The sequence below is a fragment of the Zonotrichia albicollis genome, chromosome 7 (assembly GCF_047830755.1).
Source record: "Zonotrichia albicollis isolate bZonAlb1 chromosome 7, bZonAlb1.hap1, whole genome shotgun sequence".
NCBI lineage: Eukaryota > Metazoa > Chordata > Aves > Passeriformes > Passerellidae > Zonotrichia > Zonotrichia albicollis.
The window spans coordinates 4,937,221-4,950,686 of record NC_133825.1 but is presented as its reverse complement, the minus strand read 5'-3'; the positions used below and the strand labels follow the sequence as shown (position 1 = coordinate 4,950,686).

Below are 13,466 nucleotides of genomic sequence, written 5' to 3'. Positions count from 1 at the left end.
CCCCGTCCCCGTGTCAGGCTCTGGGGTCGATCTCATGGAACATCCTCTGGGGGAGGCTGCGGGGCCGGGGGCAGGGGGACCTGGGGGGACAGGGGACTCCACTGTGCACGAGCAGGGTTGGACTGCTCTGGGGGGAACTGTGAGGGGGGCCGGGGCAGAGTGACCTCCCCAGGGACCTCACACAGCCCCTGTGATGTCACACAGCCCCTGTGATATCACACAGCATCCTGTGATGACACAGAAGACGCTGATGTCAAAAAATCACAATGTGATGTCACTGTCTGTTCTGTGATGTCACAGCCTGTTCTATAATTTTACACAGCTACCCAGTGATGTCACAACCCACTCTCTGACTTCACAGAGACACCCTCCATAATGGTAGGATCTCCTCTATGGCCTCACACCCTACTCTGTGATGTCACAGCCAACTTTGTCATGTCACAACCCTCTCAGTGATGTCACAAAAGCCTCTCTGTGATGTCATACTGCCACTCTGTAATGTCACAGCACGCACTTTGACCTCAAAGCCCACTCTTTATGTCACACAGTCATACTATGATCTCACAGCCCACTCTGTGCTGTCACACAGCCCCTTGCTGACATCCCAGCTGCTCTGTTCCTCTATGACACAGTTCCAGAGGTGCTGCTGTGACACAGCCCCCTCTGGGACATCCCACAGCCCCTGCCAGTGCTGAGCTCCTGTGAGCTCTGTCTGTGCCCTGCTGGTGTCCCTGAGGGGCCCTGGCAGTGCCCCAGCCCTACTGGGCTGTGCTCAGGAGCTGCTCCTGGCCAGAGCTGTCTCTCTGCAGCACTGCCCTTGCCAGGAGCTGCCTCTGGGCCAGGAGCCCAGCCCAGCTCAGCAGCACAGACACAGCACAGGGACTTTAATGACCCTCTGGGGCTTTGGTGCTCTTTGCATCAGGCTCAGGCCCTCAGAGAGGGCTAAAAAATTTTTTCAAGAACTCAGAGTGATATTGAAACACTGAAGATTCTTGTACTTTAAATTGATCCCTGTGAGGCACAAGACTGACAATGTGTCCCCAGGTTCCAGTTGGAGCAGAACACTGGAAGCAGTGATGACAGCTGGGGACAAGCAAGGCAAAGGTATCTCTGGTGCTGAGCACACCTGGATGTGTTTCAGGAATGCAAAGGGCCAAGGCCTGAGCCCCAGCCCTTGGCCAGGCAGATCCTGTCCCTCCCTCCTTGCTCAGGACTCATCCCAGGATGGGCACTGGCATGTGGGGATGGGCAATGTCAAGGATAGGAGCATGGTGCGGCCCCTGCCAGGCTGCTGAGCTGGGACAAGGAGGCAATGAGGCCCCAGGCCTGCAAGGGTCACTTGTCCCCTCGTGGCCTCAGGCCCAGGCCCAGCAGCCATGGCCAAAGTGCTGCCCAAGGTGGCTCTGGCAGGGCTGTCTTTCAGCTGCTGCCCATCCCTGTGCCCTGAGCAGCCCAGGCTGTCCCACGGTGTCCCTGCCCTGCGCCTCTGTCCCTGCAGGCTGTCGGCATCCCCTGGCTGCCCCACCTGGCTGGGCCCTTCCTTTGCTGCCAGCTCTGCCTCCTCCCTGCCTCTGCCTGCCTACACAAAGCCTTGGGCTGCTCAAAGCTCATTCTGGGGGATGTTCTGCACCTCAGCCCTGTCTGGGAGCAAAATTTATTTTTCTTTATGTCCAGTCTGGGCCTCCCCAGCTCCATTTGTGGTATAACTTCTCTATCTGGCTCTTTCCCACTATGGAGAAAAAGCTCCACCATTTCTGAATGCACTTTTTAAACCCTGCCAGGCCACTCCTGTTCTGTTCTGTCCTCAGTCTCTTCACAACTCAGACCAGGCACATCATCCTCCATATATTGGTTATGTTCTTTAGGCCTGCAAACCCCAGTCTGGGAGATCTTTGAGCCCTCTCCAAGGTGCTTTCAGATGAAAACATTCTGCTCATAGTCTAAAAATATATCACAAGTGCCAAAGGCCAGGCTGAGGTGTCTGTCAATGCCAGGCTTTGTCTGGGAGCAATCCTGGGATAGACGGAATTTTGTCAGCCAAATTCCAGTTTCCGCCATGGCCCCTGGAGGCCAGTTTTTTCCATTGGAAGGAAGGCACAGAGCCCTGGTTCTTCTGAGGTAGATGAGATGTGATCACCAGAGGCCAAGGCCAGGCAGAGCTGGCAGGTTTTTTCTGGGTACCTTTCCCTTGCCTACAGGAAATTTTTCAGGGGAGAGTACCAATTTTGTCCATGGGTGTCTGAAAAAAGAAGCAGTTCTTTCCTTAGGAAGGAAGGCATGGAGCCTCAGTGATCCAGGAGCTGATAAGAGGCAGCCCTCAACATTTCAAGATCAGCTGGACCTTTCAGGTGGCCCCTGGGAGGCCAAACCAGCCAGATCTGTTCCATGTCCCCTTGGTTCCGTGAGGCCCTGCAGTGTCACAATGGCCCTGTGCTTCCATGAGGCCCTGCAGGGTCACAGCGGCCATTTGGTTCCCCAGGGCCCCACAGTGTCACAATGGTCTCCATGATTTCATGAGGCCTTGCAAAGCCACAATGCTCTCCACGGATCCATGGTGTCCCACAGGATCACAACAGCCCTTTGGTTCCATGAATTCCCACAGTGTCACAATAGTCTCCACAGGAAGGAAGCAACTGAGTCCCAGTGTTGCAGGGGCAGATGCGAGGCAGTCACCAAAGGCCAGCCAGACTTGATTGTATTCACAGATTTTTTTCTGGGAGCAATCCCCAGATGTACAGAATTTTAGAGGTAGGATCCCATCTTTGGACATGGACAACTGGACAAGAAGGATGATTCCTTTCCATAGCAAGGAAATAATGGAACACCATTGTTTCAGGGGCAGAAGCAGAGGCTATCTGAGCCACAGGCCAGACACACCTGTTTGTCCTGGCAGCTTTTGTCACAGAGGAATCCTTGTATATACAGAATTTTGTGGGGCTGAATCTCAATTTTGACCATGGACACCATGACAAGAATGACAGTTCCTTTTCATTGGAAGGAAAGCACCAAGCCCCAGTGTTTCAAAAGCATGTGAGAGGCAGCTCCCAAGAGGCCAAGGGCAGCCAGACCTTTCTCTCTTGGCACCTTTCATCTCGGGGAAATCCTTGGACATAGGGAATTTTGGAGGTGGAATCTCAGTTTTGGCTGTGGGCACCTGGACAGGAAGAAGAGTTCTTTTCATTAGGATGGAAAGCACAGAGCCCCAGTGTTTCAAAGGCAGATAAGAGTCAGCTCTTCAGAAACCAAGGCCAGCCAGACCTGTCTCTCCTGGAAGCTTTAGTCAGGGAGAAATCCCTGGATATAGGGAATTCTGGAGGTGGATTCCCAACTTTGGCCATTTGTGCCTGGATGTAAAAGGTTTCTTTTTCTCAGAAGAAAGAAAAGCACATGGTCCCAGTGTTTCAAAGGCAGTTGAGAGGTGGCCCCTGGGTGGCCAAGCTGGCCAGATCTGTCTGTCCTGGCAGATTTCATCTGGGAACAATCCTTGCATATATGGAAATCTGGAGGAGGAATCCTGATTTTGGCCATGGACACCTGGAGAAGAAGGACAGTTCTGTCCACAGGGAGGAGATCCCAGAGCTCCAGTGCTCCAGGGGCTGATAAGCAGCAGCCCTCAACATGCCAGGGTCAGCTGGACCTGTCAGGTGGCCCCAGGTGTCCCAGCCAGCCAGGCCTTGATGCCTTGAGAGGCTGCCTGGAGCAGAGGCTGGACAGTGTTACAGGAATAAAGTAAGGATTTATTAAAAGGCCTTCAAAGGATACACCTGGGGCAATAAAAGAGCCCAGCTGAGGGTACACCCAAGATGGACAATGTGTCACACATTTTCACATTTTTATAAGTTTTGGTCCACTTCTACATTGAGGCTAATTATCCAATTACAGCTTCAGGTTGTGAAGTCCCATCCTCCCAGTCTGCTCTCTTCCATTTGCTTTTTGCACTTTTTGGGCCTGAAGGTGCTGCAGTGTCCTTGGCTCTCTTAGGTTTCTAGGTTTCCTACTCCAGTTATGGAGAAATATTTCAAAGAGCTTCTAAAAAAATGCACTCCTATTTTAAAGGGTATTTCATTACTGCTGTCTTTGGAGCAGAGACAATTGCAGCATTCTGTGATTGATACTGACCTAGGGTCTCTCCTCAGCCGCTCTGGCCTGCTCACAGAGGCTGTGCCTGGAGCTCTGACCCAGTGTGGACAACCTTGCTCCACATTGCCCAGACCCATCCTGTCTGTTCTCACTGCCCTGGGCCCTGCTGTGCTTGCAGAGCTGGCTGCACCCAGCCTAAGAGGGGTTTTCCTTTTCTGGGGTGTTTTGAAGCAATCTGAAACTCCTGAGTTTCCCCACTGAGAACAGACACACTGCTCAGGTGTGTACCAAGACCAAGCTGCCACCAGTAACATTCCTCTCACCCAAGGCAGAACTGTGCAGGAAATGTTTTAGACCTTTGCACTCCACGGTTCCATGAGGCCTTGCTCTGTGGCAATGGACTTTTGGTTCCATGAAGTTCTGTACTTAACAGTGGTATCCTTAGTTCCAAGTGTCACCATGGCCCTTTGGTTCCATGGGGCCCCGCTGTGTCACAATAGGCTCCATGACTCCATGATTAATGCAAAAGCTTTGCATAAACAATGAGCAACACCATGGTCTCCTTGGATCTGCATTGTCGCAACGAGCAATGGGTTCCATGAGATCTCAGACTGTCACAATGGATATTTTTCTCCATGTGGCCCCTCTGTGTCACAAAGGACCCTTGGTTCCATCCAGCCCCACGGTGTCACAGGGGTTTCCTTGGTTCCATCTGCCCCAAAATGTCACAGGGTTTTCCCTTTTCCTGCAGAAACCAGCAGCAAACCCCTGTGCCAGGGTCAAATGTCTGGCAAGAAGGAGCAAGGGGGAACATTTGGAGTGATGGATTTTGCCTTCCCAGGTCACAGTGATGTGGGATGGGGCCCTGCTGTCCTGGAGATGGCTGAACACCAGCCTGCCGATGGGAGGGGGTAAGAGACAACAGCCTCTGTCCGTGGAACTGCAACAGCAGAGAGGTCAGGAGATGGCTGGGTTTGAAAGACTCTCACCAGCCCAGGAAACATCAACCTAGGACATTTTCTTGAAAGCTGAAATTTTAGACCATTCTTTTATACAGACATGGACCACCAAATACCAAGTTAAAAAGCTTTGGCTTTCTCTGTGCCCTGAGACCAGCTGGAATCTTTTCAGTAGTCTGTGCTGTTCCATCCCTTGCTTAGGGCTTCTCTTCACAGGCAGGCTCTAAAAGCAGAACAAAACAAAACAGCGGTGTAAGGCAAAGCACAAAGAAAGAACCAGGCTGATCAACACCACCCTTGCAGTGACATTTCCTGAGTGCTCCTCAACACCCTGGGCTGAAAACAAACCCCGCTTGGGGCAAACACAAGAGCCTCACCCAGTGCTGAGCACCAGCCTGAGCCCAGCAGGGCCTTGGAGGAGGTGGGGGCGAGCCCCAGGCCAGGCTCCAAAGGGGCCTTGGGGCTGGGGGCGATGGCACCGAGTGCCCTGCCCGTGTCCCCCTCGGCCCTGTGAAACCACGGGGCCAGAGCCCAGTGCTGGGGCTCGGTCCCTGCTGCCGCAAGGGCGCTGCCCAGGGCTCCCCGCCCGCTGGGGCTGGGCCCGAGGGCTGAGTGGCGGCCGCCACCCGCTCCAGTGCCTTGTCCGGGCTGGAGAAGGGCTCAGGGCCGGAGCAGCGGTGGTGGCAGTGTTGCTCCTCTGCCCAGGGCGTTTGTGCTTCAGCCGCAGCAGCGTCAGCTGTTATGAACAAGTTCATAGGTTAATGTAATTAGAGCTGTTATTCTTAATCTGAAATTATAATAAGTTAATTGTGTTAATTAAATCGTTGTTAAATATTAAACCTTTAAGTTACCCCCACTGTTAATCCCCTTACCTTACTGGTACCCTTGTTGCATCTGTCGGGTACTGCCTCTGCCGCTCCCCAAAATGGTGTCAGGTAACATCCCTGGGAAAATATGCAAACTAAGACAGTCAAGAAAATCCAATGAAAGACCCTAAAAACAACAAGCTGGCCGAAGATTTAAGTAACTAAGCAATGGGTCCTACTAGCGAAAAGTTCTCCTACTCCACCAGCAAGGTTTTAGATGTCACTGTGATCTGACTGGAACTGGGTCAGAATAAGGACCCTAGAAGATTAGCCAAAAAGCGACTTCCTAGACACGTCCATGAGGATGGAAGCCCCAAGTCTGCTGTGGAGCAAAACGGTCTCCCTCCTCCTCTGCCTCGCCAAAGGGAGCAGACGCCTTGGGCCCCCACCCAGAGCTGATCACTCAGTAAAGGCATCCAAAAGGAGCAGGTTCTCCTTGCCCATTTATTTCAGCTGGGAGCTCGTCCACGATAGCCATGCCTGAAGAGGACACCAGGAACGGGACTGTCACCCGCCCTAGACCTCCAGGACAACTGGTACCTGGACCACAGAGATCAGCCTGCAATCAGTGACGCCAAGGAGCACCGGAGGAGCAGGCGGGCGTAGGAGGCGTGCGAATGGTGTGTGAGTGAGACAAGGGCCGGCAGCTCAGACCCTCAAAGCGGTGAGGGCCCCCCAGTACCATGGTTCTGGACCCCCATGGGGGGGTTGGCCGGGAACGGGGGGAAGCGAGAGGAGCTGCTGAGTGAGGCATCTCCTGGGGATAGTGAGGGCCCCCACGGGCATGCAGGAGATAGCCAGGTGTGAGTGGCACGCGTCAGGGCTGGGTATCCCCTGGTAAGACCATTGCAGTCTAGGTAGGTCCGGGCGTGTGGAGTGCCCAGACATTGAGTGAGTCACACGCATCACAGGGTGCCCTCAGGCACAGCCAGTGCCAAGCACCCACGAGGGTCCTCACTGCCCAGGACTGGGTGGACGTACCGCAGGTGGTGCTGCCGCGATCTCGGGGAGGAGATCGTGAACCCACAGCCCAAGAGCACCGGGGTGGGGAGTCTTTAGGTTAGGGCAAGGACAGGCACCACAGATCCTTGCACACATCCCTTTTGCCTAGGCTGTTCCGCTGGGGAGAGGTAGCCAAGCTGATGGTGGACGGCAAAGGGGTCGTGCTCCTCTTGGGTTGATCCCAGTTTCGGGGAAGGGATCAAGGGTAACTCCACGGAGTCTCCTTGAACCTTCCTACATCCATTCAAAAAAGTGAGGAAGGCTGATACGGTATTAGAACAGAATAGTCTAGCCCGGGGTTTGGACTCATAGTCCGGCCTGGCGAGTGGCTCGACAAGGGAAGGTCCTGGTGCCCAGGGAGGGGATTCTAATACTGGGGACCCTGGCGTGCATCAAAAAGGGTGCTCAAGAGTCTCTAGGGTAGAGATGAGGTGCAGGGGTACATCAGGGGATCGGATCACTAGGATAGGCCCTAAGATCCAAGGCAGAGCTTGGAACTGAAAAGGTGTGAGTGTAGTGAGTTTACTCAGGTAAAAGAGAGAGAGTGAGTGAACCCTGTCCTTTCCCCCAATAAAATTTACTCCTTAGTAGGAGAGTGGAAGTGTGAGAGTGATCAAGAAGGGTTTAAGTTAAATTAAGAGGGGGGAGAAGGCTTGGGTTAAAGTTATATATATTTAGTTGAGCCGAGAAACACTTTATTTACTTGTAGATTTGTGTTGTGTCGCAGACATATTTTCATTAAAAATCCTTTCTTAGGATTTTTCTTCCCGAGAAGCTGAGAGGCTTCAGGAGCAAAATGTAAACAATGGTTATCTGCTGCTGTGGAATGCAACAGGTGAATCTGTGATTGGCCCATCTTGGATGTTTATAATAATGTCCAATCCCAGCCCAGTTAGCTTCGACTCTCTGTCCGAGACACAAACTTTTATTATTCATTCCTTTCTATTCTTTGCTTAGCTAGCTTTCTGAGATAAAACTCTTCCTTCTATTCTTTTTAGCATAGTTTTAATGTAATATATATCATAAAATAATAAATCAAGCCTTCTGAACATGGAGTCAACATTCTCGTCTCTTCCCTCACCTGAAAACCCCTGTGAACACCATCACAGTGTTGCCTGTCTGTAAATTTCCGTTTGGGGAGGGGTACATTTGGGATTTTAGTTTACTCATTTAAGGATGGGTCGGTATGTAAGTAAAGGAGGAAGCCCCCTTAAAGGAAAAAGGAAGGCAAAAAGCATTCCCTGAGACAGTCCGCTGGGATGGTTATTAGACCACTAGGATTCTCAAGAATCCACTAAAACCTTTGACCAAGTTAAAATGATTTATTATTGTACTGGAATTTGGCCAAAGTTGAAATTACAAGGGAAGTGGCCATGGTATGTGTAGGAAAGACATTCTGTGCTGTCCTTGGGCTAGCAAGCTAGCAAGGGCTTGAACTAGCAAGGGCCTCCTGAAGATAAGTAGAAGCCCCGTATCTCTCCTGAAGGAAGACCAAGGTTGTTACCATGGAGACAGGATGAAGGAGAGAAAGTTAAGTGATATGGACTCTGGCTGGCTCACAGAGTGATGTGGCTCCCTGATCACCTACTGGGAACTTTGTTTCTCTCTTATGACCAATGGGCACTGAATGTGTATGTTGAATGGGTGTAAATATCTTGAAGAAGTAAAAACAATGTTGCTCTAATAAATCTCTCTCTTGCACCCTTCTGATGGAGTCGTGTATTTTTGCGCTGTGTCGTGCTCTATAAGGACATCTTGTGGCCCCGCCGTGATCCCAACTGGACTGTAAAAAGAGAAAAAAAGTCAAAGGGTACCCAAAATATGAGTGAAGGCAGCAGGAAAGCTGTGGAGGTCTGGACCTAATTCAGACATCTGATTTGAGGTGAGCAACTGGGAAAAAATGGGAAATAATTTATCAAATGAGGAAAAGACTGTTTTGTCCATGTGGAAATGTTACTGAAAAGAAAATATATTCAAACTTCTGATTATGCCCTTTGTAGCTTACTGACATGGTGTAAATCACAGGACTTTGAAGCTGATACCAACACTGCCTTCAGTGTCAGGGCATGGAAAAAGGTTGGGTGTCGAAGGAAGGGGATCAGGACACCAGTTGGTTCATCACAGGCCCTTCAGGTCCAGTCCGGTCCCGGACCCTCAGGTCTTTCTGGTCCAGTTTATTGAAGAAAGTATCAAACACTTATACAGCAAATAATAAGCTTATGAATATTCTGTAAGCCAAGCAATCTATTGGTTAAACTATACCATGAACTCTACCTCATTCCTTAGGGATTACATCTCTCTTTTCTCATGTCTCTTTCACTGTTTGTTATTATACCACAGCTAGGCCCAAGGACACTGCTATCTGTGCAGGTGCAGGACTTGGAATTAGCCATGGTTTTGTACTTTTTCATTTTCTAGCAGCTAAATTCCCAACATCTCCCCTGTTTTTATTTTTTTTAAAAAAAATCTATGGGCTTACTGTGTTGCACTTTTTGCAACACAAAAATAGGCAATTTTAACAACTAAACAATATTCTCAGCTAGTACGGTTTCTCTCTTACAAGGGATCTAAGCCAGGAAAACAAACTAAAAAGGTTATCACTAATTATAAAACATACTATATAACAAATACAAAAACCAACCCCAAAACAAGCTAAAAATGTGTTTTATCAACACCTTTTCTGCTTCCACACAGACTAATTTTTGAGAAAGGTCAAAAAATGTTTGACTTCAGAAAGTCTCTAGGAATGCCTCATTGTGAATGAGAATGAAATTACCCCATCCCTTCAGAAAAGGCCAATTCTGTCAACAATTTCTAGATAAATAATCTTGCCTCCTTCATGAGTTTTGCTAAACTATACATTTATGGAGCAGTATATTATGTGTCATGCTGAGCCTCAGGCCTGGGTGGAAATATAGGCTGCACCATTAAACTGCAAGAAAAACCCAAGGTTTGCAATGATCAACACCAACTCAGCTTCATGGACTTGCTGCTCAAGTGATCTAAAACTGCTCCACACAACTCTGATGGCTCCAGAAAATCGGTGTAGATAAACCCATGTATGGGCCAGGATAACAAAGAAAAAGAGAAGAAAAAAAGCAGGAAAAGCCAAGTCCCAGCACTGCAATGCAAGGATTCAAACCCTGACACAGCTCATTATGTACCCAAATAAAGCTGGCATGGCCTGGCCAGGGAATCTGTTCCATATGTTTGTGTGCGCCCTCCTCTCTTCTCCTAAAGAGACCCCAGGAAATGGAACAATTTCTGTCTGCAAGGTGAGCCCTTGCACAGGTGTGGTGACCAAACCCTGTGCTCACCTTTAGTGCCCTTGGACAAAACCCCCAAATTTCAGGAATTTCATTCACAATTCTGAGCTGAAGATGGCATTGCTTGGTCTAAGCTAACAAAAGGAGCCCGTGAAGACATTTCAGCCACGATTTTTTCTGCACCTTTTTTCTGTAATAACTGGAATGCAATAACACTGAGAATAACCATTGAAAAGCAGGTAATAAATAACTATTCAATAAATACAGTCTCATAAAAACAGCCATATAACATTTCCCTGATCATTTTAGCAACACCCTTCACATCCAGGGCAGCCTTGAAAGTGGATTCCCAACAAGTGTGTTGATATCAAGGAGCAGCTCACTGTGTCAGTGGTTTTATCTCTTGGCTGAGATTCAGACCTCACAGTTCACAGCACCAGCCACCCTCAGACCTGTGTTTTCCCAGAGGAAGGGCACCCAAAATGCAGCTCCTGCTCTCCTGCCTCACAGGGGCTGCTCTGCAGCCACACAGGGCAGGGCAAAGCAGAAATAAAGCTCTGAGCTGCACTTTTATGCAGCAAATTAATTTTAAAAGAGGATGTGGCTTCAGAGCATTTCCCCCTCTTTCCTCCTCCTTTCTTACGTGTCTTAAATGCTTCTATTTCTGCCAGTGCTGAGGACACCTGCAAATCACAGTTAGTGCTTCCCACTCACCACTGCTATCAGGTACCTCTTATAGTGAGGGAATCCCTTTGAACCACTTCCATTAATTCTTAAAAAAAGAATTGTTAGATTTAACGAGAGAATTATGTAATTACAAAAGTAAGAGCTATTATTCAGCAAAAAGGTTATTTTAATTCTTTTTTAGCAGTGCCTTACACCATCCACGAGGCCTTATTGCAAATGTTATTAAAACATAAGTAACAACATATTTTTTCCCATTTTATGCAGCAATTTCTCCTACAGCTTTCCCTTACACAGCACATCTGGATTAATACCTCTGAGATGCAACAAGGGGATCTCTAACACCCAACACATTCAGGGGTTTAATCACTTGCCTAAAGCCATCAAGTAGCAGATAAATATTGAAAACCGAGAGCAATTATGACAAATACGGTGCCTATACAACTGAGGTTACTAAAAATGCAAACAAAGACACTGCCATTTCGGATTTGGCTCACTCCAGGGAGTGCCAGTTCCTCCCTGGAAAACATGACAGGGGATGTGGATCCTCCCTCCCCGGAGCAGATCCACACTGCTTCAGTGAAGGAAGGAATGGCAGCAGTTTGGTGAGTCTGGATTAAACAAAGACAAATTATGCACAAAAATAAATCCCAGTGCCACCACCCTGAAATCCCTGAGCACCCCCTGACTCTCCAGCTCTCCTGTAACTCCCCCAATTCAGCCCAGACACTAAAATACTGCATTTACAAACCAAAACAGGTCTTGTCATAGGATCTACAAACATCACGAGAGGAATAATTTAAAATTTTGTTTACCCTTGACACAAATAAAGCCCCCAATGTGACTCAGCACCACAATTTATCACTCATGCTCATCTTCCACTCAGCCTTTTTCTAGAGACAGTATTTCTTTGTTTGAACAAATAAACATATTCTAAAGTATAGTCAAATATTTTTACAGCTGACAAGGTTCTTCCCTCATTTGAAATGAGAGTCAGAAGAGGAAAAACAATTAGCAAGTGGTTAAAAAAACGAAAAAAGCATCAGCTGTTCTGTGAATTGGGGCACCAACAACCATCAGATCCCAACAAAGACTAAAAATTAACCTACACAAATCTCCCAAAGCCATTTGTGTTTAAGTATTACGTGCTCAACTTTCTGAAATAATATAAATTTAGCTTTGGGGTGTATCTCCTCTGACTGCTGGGAAAACTTGCTAATTCTAGTTAAGGCAAACAAAAAGCAGTCACCAGAGCTGGTGTTCTCTGGCCCAGCCTCCCCGGGGCTGGAAAAAAAAGACCAATCCAAGTGGAACGTTGGAGCTGGGAAGGGATGGACTGTGCAGGACCCTGCCCTCAGAAGGAAAGCAAAGAGGGAACAATGGCCTGACAAAATCCACATTTAACAAACAGAAATTCAAAGCAAGAAAAAGACTTGGTAGATTCTTTCTACAGAAGCTTACAGGGCTTGGTAGAATTTATTGAAGGAAGAGAATGCTCAGAAGATGAGGAACAGTGCCAGCACATTCCCTGAGACCACAGCAGCAGCACAGAGCAGGAGCTGATATTTAGTGTCCCCAGATGCAAACAGCACATCTGGGTGATGGACAAGGACACAGTGGCTACAGAAAAGGATGCAGATTCCTCACATGCCAGGATACCCACTGTAAGAGCTGGATGGACTGGAAAACCAAGTTGTGTAACAGTATTTTATGGTGAGAGGTAAATAACTGCTGCTGCCCCAGGAATTTCTTTTCATTTGAGAAGCATCAAGAAAGGCCAAGAGTGTTGAAACACACAGACACTGGGGGAGGCATCAGGGTATTTATTGTAGCAGCTTCTCCCTGTAAATAACCTCCTGCCAGGCTCAACTTGAGAGAAATTCTCAAATACTATCCAACCATCAGCTTCTTTTTGGGTGGGATGAGGAACACCCATCAGCCCACTGCAGCACTGGAAATATTTCAATGCACTGAAGAAGCAGTGCCTGCAGGGGAGAGACTCTTTGGCCCTGGGCTCTCTCCAGCACTTTCTGCTGCAAGGCCATTCCCCTCTGGAGCCCACCCACAGCAGCCCCACTCTGCCCACAGGGGCTGGGGGGCAGAGGCACAGCCTGGGGGGGCTCCCCTCTGGCCAGCCCTGCTGGAGGTGGGCACGGGCCAGGCCAAGAGCCAGCCAGTGCTGCTTCTGGAGGCGCTGGGAGCAGCCAGGGAGGCAGCACCAAACAGACAGATCTGAACGTCTCTTCTGGCCTGGATGGATTCAGGAATTGTCCCAGGCCAGGTGCAGCACCTGGCACTTGGCCTTGTGGGACCTCGTGAGGTTGTCAGATGAGGCTGTCTCCCACTTCTCAAGCTTGTCCAGGTTCCTGTGCATGCCCAAATCTTGCCATGGTGCCCCTGCCCCACTCAGCTCCCCCATCCCCTGCAAACATGCTGATTGATGCACTGCCTGTGTCATTGGGGAAGCCACAAAAGAGCCCCAGGGCCAAGGCAGAGCCCTGAGAGAGACACTCCCCATGCCCAGTCTGATCCTGCACACGGAGCCACTGCCCACAAGTCCCTGGCTGCGTCCATCTGGCCAAGGGCTCGTGCCCACAGCAGCCCACTCT

At 49.2% G+C, this 13,466-nt stretch overlaps 1 long non-coding RNA gene across 1 annotated transcript in view; it reads right to left on the bottom strand.

Annotated features, from left to right (window-relative positions):
* Window positions 1–1,510: 1,510 nt before the first annotated feature.
* The window catches only part of LOC141729596 (uncharacterized), a 57,695-nt gene continuing 45,739 nt past the window's right edge, over window positions 1,511–13,466 (bottom strand). Inside the window, exons 2-3 of the long non-coding RNA XR_012581026.1 lie at window positions 5,912–5,983; window positions 1,511–5,262 (exon numbers count right to left, since the gene is read on the bottom strand). This is a non-coding gene — a long non-coding RNA (uncharacterized LOC141729596). The remainder of the gene's footprint in view (window positions 5,263–5,911; window positions 5,984–13,466) is intronic.